The following is a 12926-nucleotide window of genomic DNA, read 5'->3' on the forward strand; positions in this document are numbered from 1 at the left end:
ATCTAGACACCAAGGGTCATATTATACTATGACACATAATAAGAATACATATAAAAAAAATTACATATGAAAATTATATGTAATTAATATAGTAGTATTTATTATTTAGTCATATATTTTGTATATACATGGCTAACTGCTTGAGTGAAGCTTCACAGATTGGTATTAGGACCACACAATATTTTAAGCAATAATGACTAACTGTGAAAGTCCATGCATATACAGTGGTACCTCAGGTTACATACGCTTCAGGTTAAATACGCTTCAGGTTACAGCCTTCACTAACCCAGAAATACTGCTTCAGGTTAAGAACTTTGCTTCAGGATGAGAACAGAAATCATGCGGCAGCGGCGCAGTGGCAGCGGGAGGCCCCATTAGCTAAAGTGGTGCTTCAGGTTAAGAACAGTTTCAGGTTAAGTACAGACTTCCGGAACGAATTAAGTACTTAACCCGAGGTACCACTGTATACTCAGAAGGAAGTTCCATTGAGCTCAATATGATCTCTTCCACTTAAAAATGTTTGAACACAGTGAGACTTATTTTTCTGAGCAATCTATAGGATTGTGCTGCTAAGTAAGTACAGCGGGTGGCGCTGGGGGTTAAACCACAGAGCCTAGGACTTGCCGATCAGAAGGTTTGTGGTTCGAATCCTCGTGACGGGGTGAGCTCCCGTTGCTAGATCCCAGCTCCTGCCAATCTAGAAGTTCGAAAGCACAAAGTGCAAATAAATAAATAGGTACTGCTCTGGAGGGAAGGTAAAATGGTGTTTCCGTGCTCTGGTTTGTCAGAAGTGGCTTAGTCATGCTGGCCACCTGACCCAGAAGCTGTACACTGGCTACCTCGGCCAATAAAGTGAGATGAGCACCACAACCCCAGAGTCATCCACGACTTTACCTTTAAGTAAGTACCAATTCCTAGAAAACTTTGTAAATTGGTCTTGTTCTTTTGTCTATACCCCATCACCACCAAGTCTGGATGAATGATACTCAAAGCTGCCTTGACACCTGAGGTCGAAAATTCCATAAGTGTCTCTCTCTTTGATTCTGCACTACCTACAGGGCCATATCCAGCAGCTGGGGAGTCACGGTTAGGTGCCATGGGAATTAACCCGTAGTGCTCATTTTGTTGCTGGCATTGCTCAACACCTGTATGAAACCTCTAGAAGATGTCATGAGGAGATTTGGAGTGAGGTATCATCAGCATGCTGGTGACTCCCAGCTCAATCTCTCCATTTTATCCAAACCAAGAGAGGCTGTTAAGGTAATGGCCTGCAATACAGTGCAGTTGAATCCAGACAAGACTGAGGTATTATGTTTGCTCAGGGATGGCAAAGAAATTCAATTCAGTTCACATTTAAAGGCAAACTTACAAATGCACGCTTTCCAAAACCGCCATCCTTTGAAATTTACAGTTTTCTGAATTTTGCAATGCTGCTCTCTGGCCAAGCAACATGTACAAAAAATTATATATCATGACAAAGCGTGCATATCAATGAATATTTTAATGAAAATAACTTACAAAAATACATTGTATTAGGAAAGAATCCATGCAAAAATATGCATATATGTCCAAAGTGATATATGCTTATTGGCAGGGCTTTTTTCAGCAGGAACTCACCAGAACTCAATTCCAGGACCTCTCAAGTGAGTGCCATTGCCATTCTAAGAGAATGAGAGAGATGTTCATGGTGAGTTCCAGCACCTCTCTTTTTTTTTTTTTAAGAAAAATAGCACTGCTTATTAGGAAGAATTTTCAGTAAAATGCTGGTGCTGTATTCCTAATCTGACACATGATGAAATGTTGTTGACAGAAACCTCGTAGCAGATATATGGGTTGCCATATGTCCTCCTTTTCCAGGACACACCTTCTTTTTCACAGGTATGCAAAATGAGAGTCATCATAGAGATCCATAGTTAAAAGTAGAAGTCGGCAAATGTCTCCTCTTTTTTGCTCTTCAAAATATGGCAACCCTATCTGCTCTACTTCCAGTTCTCAAGCCCTTGTTTCTATCTTCTCCAGTTTTCTGCAGGATTTTATTTACACTAGAGGCTTTAGTGGGTCCAATTTAGTGCTTCAGTGTTGGATTAGTTTATTTCCTGGACATAGCACTGTGGCTTCACCATTCTTGGTTTCAGCTAGCCATGATTTAAGTTATAATAAATACCCTGCGTTCAGACATAACAAGGATCTCTGGTTAGTTCAAAAACAAAAGCGGAAGTTTCTGATCCCCTCCTCATGATTGCAAAAGAGGAGAAGAGGTGAGGTGGAGTGTACAAGCCCAAGGCTTTAATGTAACACTAAACCATAGTTTTTAGCTTCCCATGCCCGCAAAAAGGGCAGCATAATATTTGCTGTTGCAACTGAATGAAATGACACCACAGAGACTGATGTGAGGAACAGAGAACTTTACTTGATTGCATGTGTTGCTACAACTGACAGCATAATGTATTACCATGCCCTAGGTTTCAGTTCACTGCTAGTATTCTCCCAAAATGGTTGCCTCCCATACAGCCACTCATGGAACACTTAGTTGCTACTTTCTGTGCAGCACTGGTCACATTTCCTTGTGGCTTAATGGTCTCGCTTCCTCAGTATGTTACTGAAATAAACACACCTGTGCTTTGAAGTTTCCAAAATGTTTCTCTGGTGGCCTTGAGACTTGGTGATGTTTCTAACAAGCTACAACAGGGGTAGGGAAGTATTTTCAACCCTAGGGTCACATTTCCTTTTGTGCAACCTTTTCAAAGGCCACATGCTAGCGATGGGTGGGGATAGAAGCCAAGGTGGGTGAAACAACAATTGAAATTGCTGTTGTTGTTTGGTTGTTGTTGTTAATGTTACTAGTGCTAAATTTATTGTCTGTCCTACACCAGCAAGTCCCAGCAGGTTGCAATTTAAAATTCAGCAGTGAAAACAGTTAAAACAAATTCCAGTCACAGGAATAGGTCCTGAAAATATACATCTCAAGTGTCAAAGGAATGTCTCTGTTCACCTTTTTGTAATAGACTAGCTTTTATATACCAGGGCACCATCTTGGGGGGGGGGCTGAAGGCCCCCAAAAATGTTCAATGAGGGGCCCAGGCCCCCTCAATATTCTGCAGCCTGGAGGGGCCCCCACTGGGCCTTCGCACAGATGTGGCAGGCTCCATTGGGCCTCCCTGTGGCCGCAGTGAGCCCAATCGGGCCTCCTCCCACCACATGACACCACATATGTGTGTCAGGCCCCCCAAAGGTTGGGTGGAACCTGGAACCTGTGCTGTATACATTCACACACCAATCTTTTTCCTCCATCCAGACAAGCAAAAGACGCGATCAGAGTTCAAGGAAACATTGCAGCCAGACTAAAACACTCAAGGATGGTGCAAAGCAAAGGAGGGATGTGGACAGAGGAGAGTTACAAGTGCCATATAGTGAGACTTGGAGAGCACCATTTGGTCCTTGGACCCTCAGTTGCTGACCCCTGGGCTATATTGTAGTGAAATACAATATTGCTTTAAAACAGTTCATAATTTTCTTTTTAAAGTCATTGAATATCTGTTACCACTTTGAAAGCAGCTGGTTGAAATAATATTTAGGAGAACATATTTCTTCAGTACTTAATCATCTAAGACCGCATCAGAGCTTGACCTCTGCTGTGCCCTGTTGATATTTTGTGTGTACTGTTGATAATAATAGAAAGTTTCTGTGGTAGGTTCACCAAAACCTTTGGGTACCTACAAGCTCTTAGCAAAGGGTTAGGTACTGAAAGGATATTGAGCAAAAAAGACAACCCTTTGCCAGAATTTACGGTCTGTGTTTCAGAGAGGACATGACAGCTGGATAAACCTGATAAATGGGGCAGGTGAGAGGATGAAATAACAAAATGAACACTTTAGTAGAAAACGTATAAGTGTAATCTCACATCTGCAGATATCACATCACAGGGAGGTTTCCAAAAGAAGAAAAGAACAGGATGCCAGATTAAACCCTTCTAGTTTCTGTATAAATTTAACCAAGGAATTCTCTCTGCCATGTCTTTAGAAGGATATGTAAGATTTGGGTATATTCTAGTCAGATACCACCATCACCATCCAGATTACTTTATTCCAGCATGTCCACCCACAACATATGGCCAGTAGATAATAGATTTTGACCTATCAAACTCTTTAAACTCAGGACTGCAATATATTCTAGAATGTCTCTCCTAATATGGACTCTTGAGAGTCCCATGGACTGCGAGAAGATCAAACCTATCCATTCTTAAGGAAATCAGCCCTGAGTGCTCACTGGGACAGATCCTGAAGCTGAGGCTCCAATACTTTGGCCACCTCATGAGAAGAGAAGACTCCCTGGAAAAGACCCTGATGTTGGGAAAGATGGAGGGCACAAGGAGAAGGGGACGACAGAGGACGAGATGATTGACCAAACTGCGGGAGGCAGTTGAAGACAGGAGTGCCTGGCGTGCTCTGGTCCATGGGGTCACAAAAGTCGGAGATAACTAAAAAACAACAACAATATGGACCTACCTGGACCCTTATATCTTCACTGAGGCTCTTCTCTGTGTCCCCCTTTTGAGTGAGTTTGGCAAGGAAAAGGACCTTTCAGTTGTGACTCCCTGTTTGTGAACTGCTCTTCCTAGTGAGGTCCACCTGGCACTCTCACAGACATCTTTTCCACAGACTTTTTATGGACAATTGTGATGTTGTGTGCTGTTAGTATTTGGACCTGTGGCTTTTAAGATGTTCATAACCTAGTTCATAAATCTAGAATTGTGGCGATCAATGAGGTAATTACGTTGATGATACAAAATTGTTCAGAGTGGGCAAAACAAGAAAAGGTCACAAAGAGTTGCAAAAAGATCTCTCCAAACTGGGTGAATGGACGCTAACAAGGCAAATGCAATTCAGTGTCAATGTAAAATGATATGCATTAAATCAAAAAGGTCTTAATTTTGCATATACAATCATGGGATCTGAACTGGTAGTGAGACCAATGAGACCTTGGAGTTACAGTGCATAGCTCGATGAACATGTTGACTCAGTGTGCAGCAGCTGCAAATCTACATGTTTTGATACCTACACTTCCACAGTAGGAGAAAGATAAGTGAATTCCCAGCGGCTAAACTTTGCAACAATTTCCACTGTTTTAGAAAACATGTCTGCTATCTGCTCAGGATACCAATATGCATAGTGTTTTGCTGATCTCCATTCATCTTAAGCTGGAGTGGGGAAGTGCATGTCTTTCAAAGACAAGCGTGATAATTGTTGTCCGATGATGATTACTTTTCAAACCGAGCTTTTGAAACCAAATTTTAGTCAAATTTACAACTGCCCATGTACATCACTCAGTATCTCCTCTCTTAGTGGCCTACTGGACATGTATTTTGCCCCCATATGGCAGGTCTGTGTCAGACGTGACTTCAGCTGCTATGAAAACCCCACCCATTATATTAAATCTCTGGTGGCTATTTCATACACCCAGGTCATCCCATGAGCTTGCAGTCACCGAGTGATGATGACGCATGTGTGAACTTAACTGCCGGCTGTGATCTTGTTCTCACTTCTTTGAAAGTACATTTTATAGAACTCCATAGTCATTATTTCTAAGTAGAGACATATAGGCATATGATATGTTTCTGTGCCACCAAATGCCCCCAAAAAGTTCACAGGCACTTTAACCTCCAAGTTCAGCACATTTGCATAAAATCTTGCTAGGGTTCCCCCTCACAAAAAAGACTTTTTTGTTTTTGTTTTTGCTGCTGGATCCCAGGTCCCTTTGGTGATAGGTCGCTTGATAACCATCTCTGTTAAGTGGCAAATGACAAACTAAAGGAACACACTTATATAACCTGATTCTTTTGATAGCCTGAACATGCTTCCTTGCTGTACCCATGCTGTAGCAGAACAGGGATGTGATAAAAGTGGACTATGCCAGCCTAAGCAACAGAGGGGTGCCCACGAAACATTCCAAACCAAACTGCATTGCAGCACCCACAGCAACCATCATTTCTCCAGTTGCATATTTACTTAATGTTAATGCCTCATTATCTTGATGGACCTAACACACTGAACCGTACATGAAATTACAGTTAATTCCCCATTTGGATTGGTGTTGGGGGAGGTCAGGCATCCCTGACTATAAATTCTCATTCATATTTCTTCCCTGTTTTGTGATTCTCAATCGCAGTTTTCTAATAACAGATCATTTCTTTTTGTCTAACTTTAATCTGGTCCCGCTTGACAAGCACCATCCTTTTCATTGAAGGGTAAGACCACTTAAAGAAAGGCCAATAAGCCCTTGCACTGCTCAGCTGACGAGGGTGATTTGTCACCCTGCGCAGTGGTGGTCACACCAATGGATTTATCTCAAGGTAAATGGAGATGCTGAGACCTGGGACCTGGAGCTTTGATTAAGGCCCCCTTTTTGTAGTGTTGATAGATGTTGCTTGTGTTTATCTATTTGAAATGCCACTAAATCTGTGAATACAATGGGAAAAGAGAGTACTTTGCAGCTGAAAACATATTAGTGATTTATGTTTCGCTAAGAAGCACAATAAAGAGACAGAGGCTATTAAGGGGAGCTATTTTCATGAGAGATCGCTCCGCTTTAATACATTATCAACCACACCTTGATGAAGACCTACATGCATGCATAATGGTGTTTACTTATCCCTTTGGTTTGGCGCTCTGCACCTTGAGAATGCCTGGTCCCAAATTATTTAATAAGCTGGGAGGCAGCGTCTTGGCCAGCCGAATGCATAGAAATAGAGCACTTTGCATGCTAATCCTTTTTCCAGAAGACAAGGGGGAGCATAACGCAGTGACCCGGGACTTTTATATGTACTTCGCAGCCCTTAAAAGAGTTTCAAAATCCTGCTGACCATCGTTGCCGGCATTTATTTGCCCCATTTTCCCAGAGATAACCAGCGGCGGTGACATGCAACCATTATAATGCATTGATATCACTTATAGCATGAATCAATGTCAACAAGACGCACCCATTTAAATGAATAGGGTCAGATGAGAGTGCTGTATCACCCTGACTTGTGTGACAGTTACAAATGCATAACCTAGTATGCATAATAGGAGTGTACAAACCAGTAGAGATTTGTAAACTTGGTTCTTTTCAAGCAGAACTGACCCCACGGGAAGAGAAAAGAGAAGAGGCAGCTGAGCTGTCTAAAAATAAGTTATTCTGTAGTTTACAGTATAACGGAGAGAGAGAAAGAGAGAGTGGGAGAGAGAGAGAAGGAGAGTGCATAATGAGAGTTCATCCTCTCAAGCTTGACTACAAAACACAATCCCCAAAATGTCATTAGGGAAGCTGAGCCACACTTTGCCCATGACATTCAATTAAAAGGAAAGGAAACACGTTTGATTAAAAACACATTCCTGTTTACAAATGCAGAATTGTGGGGTGTGTTTTCCTCCCAGTGTGTGTTTCCTGCCCACCCCCCACCTCCCTTCACCCTTCCAGATGTATAGCCCAATTGCAATTACCCATTTGGCCTTAAGTGCTCTGGCTTATGATATATGGACTTCTTCCAACTGGGATTTCTCAGGCTCGGCTCCAGTAAAGGACACTGGGCTTTATTTTGTTGTTGTTGTTGTTCAAGCCCAGGCAAGCTGTACACCCTGTGGGCACCTGGAGTCTGAAAAGTGGCCCAGCAGGTAGGGCGATCCTCTGCCCGCCGTCGACTTGGCACCGCGGCGCGCAACTGACAGCCTCTCCGAGCTCTCGAATCTGGACAACACCTGCACCTCATTTGCTTTGCCGGAGCGCCATGACCTGACTGCTGATGCCGAGGCTTCCCTTTCATCCTCAGGATTATGACAAGTTATTAATTGCTGCCATTAGCTGCAGCAGCCTGCCTGCGATCTCTGCTGCTCTCTGGAGGTGAGAAGCGGCTCCATGAGCACGGATGCCGAGCGACAAGACGGGAAGGGCCGGGGCAAACAGAGCAACAATCTGCCCAAAAGGGATTGTGAGACGGTGAATAATTTATTAGAAAACATTTTTCTTTGTCCTTCTCGCAGACCCACAAATCCTCCCTAAGCGCTCTTTACCAGCCTTGCAGATGATGTACTTACACATCTCAGAGCTTGCTAAATAGACTGAAGAGGCCACCGACTTCACCCTTAACACTGCCTTGCATGCATGAGACGCTTTTGTTCTTTCCTGGAAGCTTTTCCAGCAGACTTTTCTTTTTAATGCGACAATGGAAGAATGCAAGTGCAAAATGGGCAGTGAAAGAAAGTCCTTTCTTTATATATTTAGGGCCCCCTCCTTATGCAATTACATATAAGAAGCATGGTTGATGGGTGCCCCAGGTCTACCAGAGTTTCTCAGTGTTAACACTGCAGTCTGAATTCTCACCAAAGAGGGGAAACCTTATGTCTGGGTCGTACTACTTCAGACTGCAGGTGGGGGGAATGCACATGGCTTCATGCTCCTCCAGTTAAAAAGCAACCCCTGCCTATAGAAAACGAGATCTTTTCTCCCTGGCATCTGATTTTCTGCATGAAGGGATTTTTTTAAAAAATGGAACAACATCCAGCCCTATAAGCCCTGATCTGCAGTCTGCCATGGTACCAACCTAGACCTAGGTTTCCTAGGCCTTCCTCCTCCATGAAATGTATGTCATCAATTTGGATGTTAATGTAATATTATCTGTTTCCATATATTTATATTTTACTTTTCTCCGTGAATCATAAACATAAACATATTAGGTGGTATTTCAACTAAGTTGCTGAGTGCATGGTACAGGGAGCAATGGCACTTTGCTACCCTCCCCCTGCACACCCTGAATCTGCTCCTAATCTGCATGAGAATGCTGCTACTAGAGTCTAGAGTCTAGATAGTTCTGTGGGAGAGGAAACACCTGATTTTTCACCTCTATGAGCCAGCTAGAAGACACGCAAATACTTTGTGAAGCTAGATGCTGACAGTTCAGAGAGAGAGCCGCACTTAGTCTGGTGTGTCTAACGAAGAAGCCCTGATCTCTTGGTTTTCTTAAACTAATTAGAGCTGTGAGTGGATTGTTATTGGGATTTTATGGGAGGCAGATTTATCCCTTCCTTGCCCAGCTGCAAGTACTGGAGGCTGTTCCTTGTTGGGTGGTTGACTCGCAGATTGGGGAGACATGGGACTAAACTACCCTACCTGCACACCGAAATCCTGATAACAACCCCCCCCCCCGGATTTAATTAGCTTTTTAAAAAATGGGATCTAGCTGCCTACTACATATTAAGTGTAATGTGTAGTTTGACCCTTGGAGGATACCGCAAGGTCAAGGTCAATGAATTCTAGCTCTTGGGGTGCAGGCAGAGCTGGCTTCAGATTTGAGGGAGCCCTCAGCACAGTATTCTTCAGTGCCCCACCCCTAAAGCCCTAGTGGCAACACATTAGTGGTGTTCCAGTGAATCTCTGGTTGCTTGCACCTATCACTAAAATACATCAGTTGCAATATAACATGTGCCTTGGGGCATTGTAAAATACAAATGGCATCTCCAAACTGCCTGGCTGTCATTGGAGTATCCAAAAGAAGAAGAGGACCAAAATATGTATAAGTGATGGGCCCTGCCAGGCTGCTGGTGGCTTGGCAACTGTTAAAGGTTGCCAGGTGTTGATGCTGGTCCAGGGTATTGGCTTCATTATGCACAAATACATAATGGGGCATGGATGACCATTGAACATCTAAGTGAGCATCTGCAGCTGCATGAGCAACTCTCAAGTGGAGCCTGCAACCAAATGTTGCAGTGTGGCAGTGCTGCCTTCCAGATTCTAGTCATTCCATTCCATTCTCTCTCCTCCTGATAGTTCATCCCCTCCCCCCCCCGACAAAAGGCAGTGTTCTATAGCCGCCCAACATGCTCAGTCTATTCTGGGCTGTTTTGGTGCTTTCCCCCCAAAGTTATCGTGTATTCCTGAAGACCTTGTGGTTCCCCCAAGGCTGCTGATCTCTTGCTCTTGTGCACGCTTTTGCTACGTAAGGAACAACACTCACACTCTGAACATTTTTTAAAAAGGCTCATCTCCTTTACTGGAGCAGGTAATTTAACTTTGTATATGTATCTCTTTTGTCTCTGGGGTAGGGAACAGGAAGGGCTGCCGTATGTGGGTCTAATATATTTTAATTTGGCTAATATCTTTAAATCCAAGGGGTTGGGTGAACTCCCTGAAAAATTACAAGGAAATTCAGCCTTGAGATCACATGAAATAAAAGGTCAATTTTCAAAGTGTAAAAGCCTCCCGTCTTCCATGAATCTCAAGTCTAAAGGTTAAAAAGAAACAGCGCCTCCAACACTAAGACACCAGCTCTTCTGCAAAGCCAAGTTTGCCTTTGATAGAAAGACAGCCTGTAAACTGTCTTCAAAAGACACAACCCAGTGGTAAAGTGTGTGGAACAAGCTGTGTACACATGCCAGGTATGTTTGTATCTGCAGGAATGAATGGAGTCCCTATGAAGAGAGGAGTGTTATTTTAACACCTATTTTCACTTTGACTCTGTGGCAAGTTCGCATGAAACTGTCTTTCTGAGGGGAAAGCAAATCCATCTGTGTTTTCCCACCTGCAGGTGTTGAGTGGTCTGCTCCCCTCCTTTAATTAAAAGCGCTAACTAATATGTTGGTATTTGGTAAAGGGATGTGAATTATAGCAAAGACAAATCATGAATGGTAATGAGAGGCAACAGGAGCACCTGATGTACCATCAGCCTGCCCTTAATTAAATTTGCTGATTAGCAATATAACAAGAACAAAAAATGAAATCCTTAAAAATCAGTTACTTCAGCATAAAAAATATTTTCCTCCTTCATAATCAGAGGCCCAAACATTTTAAGAAGTATGAAGGCTGATAGTTATATATTTTTCGACAAATATTTATTTTAAGCAGCAGGCGAATGAACATTCAGGATGCCTTTCCTGTTTAAAATATATTTTCCAACTATTTCTATAAATCAAGTCTATCTGTCTGTATGCATAGTTTTGAATACAATAGAAAATTAAGTTATGGGCATCTCAGGAGGGACAGAGGCAGTCATGTCTTCTGCATGTCAGAAGGTTTAGATAAGGGGGAACAGAATTTCAGGAGATCCTTCAAGGCTCTTTTGTTTTGATATTATATATTCCTCTATCTCAGAATATTTTCTTAGTTCTTTAGCCTCTGCATTCCTGCTACATTGCCTCTCTTCTCCTTCCCTTGCAGAGAATTCAGTTCAGACAGGGGGTGCTGTGTTTGGACAATGTCATATTTTAGCTACAAGCTTTGTATAACATGGTGCCACAGGAGACTGAAGTGTTCAGCAAACACATTTTACCTAGCGCTGCCTGCCTCTCTCAACTAATCTCAAAAGTAGCTGCTGTCTTAGGCTTCTATTCATAAAAATAGACAGCTAAACATCAATAAAAAAGAGTTATATATGTAAATCCAAACCTAAGCAACTAAAGCCAGCCTCTCAAAAAAGGTTCAGGGCAAGGATATTGCAAGCTTCCTTGAGAAGGGAATTCCACAATTCTGGGCCAGCCCCACAATTCTTACTATGTATGAATAGCCAAGTCTGACATAGGTACTTAACCAAGTCAACAAAGTCTCAAATATAATGGGTCATTAAGGGCTTTTTTGTGATACTGTCTATTTCAAATGGTTGTGAACCACCTTGAGTTGGCTTTTGCTCAGAAATGTGGGGGTACCACAGCCCAAACATGGGTGTGTTGACTCAGATTGTTTTGGCTTGGATTGTTTTTCCTATTGTGAAAGAATTCTCGGACTGGAATCTCTGAGAAGGCTACATCATTTCCATCCCAACAGCAATGACTTCAGATACACAGCACATTGATTGTTGTTGTTGCTGCTGCACTATTGTGTTGTGAGCCACTATGCCTCTACTCCAGATTCTCAGCATGACTTGCCATGATGTGGTCACCTTCAGCAGAGCCCATAACATGTGCCCTGTTAAAAGTTGATAACCAGACTTTATTTTTAGGGTTTCAATCTAGCACACAAATTGGGAGTCCTTTTCAAAAATGATAGGCCAAGGATGGGGAACTAGCAGCCTGCCAGATGTTGTTGGACTACAGTTCCCATCATTCCTGACTATTCATCAAGCAGACTGGGCAGCTGGGTATTGGAGTCCAACAAAAGGCTTATGGTCCATTCTGGTATTTAATGTGACAGGTGATCAACTGATTCAGCTTTTGTGTGCCCACGATTGACGCACCACTGAAGTACCAGAGGTACTATACTACAACTACCATAGTTACCTATTTCTTTGAAACATTCCAGGAATCCTAGGTGCCATGCCAGATGCTGTATGATCTACCACTAAGACTGACTAAAATAAAATAGATCACCCTTCAGATTGTCAAGAAGGAAGATGTTCCTTAAGAATTCCAGGATTGAGAGCTGGCATACCTGAAACTAAAAATACAGACTCTTTCCCCCTATGGGAGAACATAATGAAAGAGGCATCATTTCCTGTGTATGTGTTCAAAGTAACATATATCACAGATAATAACGAATGGATAGTGATTGTAAGGTTAAATTTCCATCAAGGGGCTGATGAGTCATTAAGCCCCTCAAGCTTTGTTCTCAGAGTTTATTGCCTCATCATCATCGCAACTCCATGATGGAATTATAGCCTTTTAATTAGCACAAGCCCATTTGTTATCTCCTAGATTATTACACACAGAAAGAAGGAAGGAAGGAAACAGCTCAAATTTAAGACCATTCCTGGCTCTCTAGGACTTGCTGTTATAGGATATTATTGGTAAGAAATTAAAGATGAGTTCTTCTATGTGAGATACACATTTAGGCTTGCTGAGCTCTTTCTGTGCCTTTTCTGTAAAAAAGATGAAAAATTCCACAGGAACCAGAAACTCCACCATGCCCAGTAAAGCTGATGGTTAATCATCACTTTTATCAGTATGTAGCTCTTAAAGGTAAAGGGA

This window comes from Podarcis bocagei (assembly GCF_964188305.1).
Source record: "Podarcis bocagei genome assembly, chromosome: 5".
Taxonomy (NCBI): Eukaryota; Metazoa; Chordata; class Lepidosauria; order Squamata; family Lacertidae; genus Podarcis; species Podarcis bocagei.